Source organism: Sinocyclocheilus grahami, unplaced genomic scaffold, assembly GCF_001515645.1.
Source record: "Sinocyclocheilus grahami isolate Dianchi unplaced genomic scaffold, SAMN03320097.WGS_v1.1 scaffold435.1, whole genome shotgun sequence".
In the NCBI taxonomy this organism is placed as follows: Eukaryota; Metazoa; Chordata; class Actinopteri; order Cypriniformes; family Cyprinidae; genus Sinocyclocheilus; species Sinocyclocheilus grahami.
The window spans coordinates 1,059,939-1,060,590 of record NW_015505614.1 but is presented as its reverse complement, the minus strand read 5'-3'; positions in this window follow the sequence as shown (position 1 = coordinate 1,060,590).

Below are 652 nucleotides of genomic sequence, written 5' to 3'. Positions count from 1 at the left end.
TTTTCAGACTGTAAACTCACAACAATGTCTTTCTTTCAGTGGTGCTATAGTGGTGCTGCAGTATATCAGTATAGGAGGCAGTATAGAAAGAGACGGAAACAGAAAATCATTCAGTTATTATTTTTAGGAATTATACCAGTTTATTGAAAGGGAAGAAGAGAGCAGAAAGGAAATAAAAAGAGGAATGGTCACAAGTCATAACACAAGTCATTTTAGCACCACATCTCTGTGTCAGTGCACATACTAACTGCCATGTTAACACACACGTGTTCCAACAAATGTATTGTTAGAATACATTGCTGTGATGTTGCTTTAGTGTTTGTGGTACATTGCATTATTTCCAAACGTGATAGAACATTGACCTTTTAGCACCACTCACTGGGCATTTAATTTCTGAACTGCTAAAATACAACAACCAGTGTAATAAAATGCCAGACTGATGTTTGTCTGTTTTGAATAAAACTGAACTTGCTTTTTTATTAGTGCCACTCACTGGATATTTCACTTTCAAAGTGTTTGCAGAATGTGCAAGAAGCAGTGTAATGTCATTTTGCTGAAACTTCGCCACATGCACATACTGTATTTCCAATGTGTCTGGGATGTGTATATGCAACGTGATCTCATGATAATTCATATGTATTTTACGTAAAAT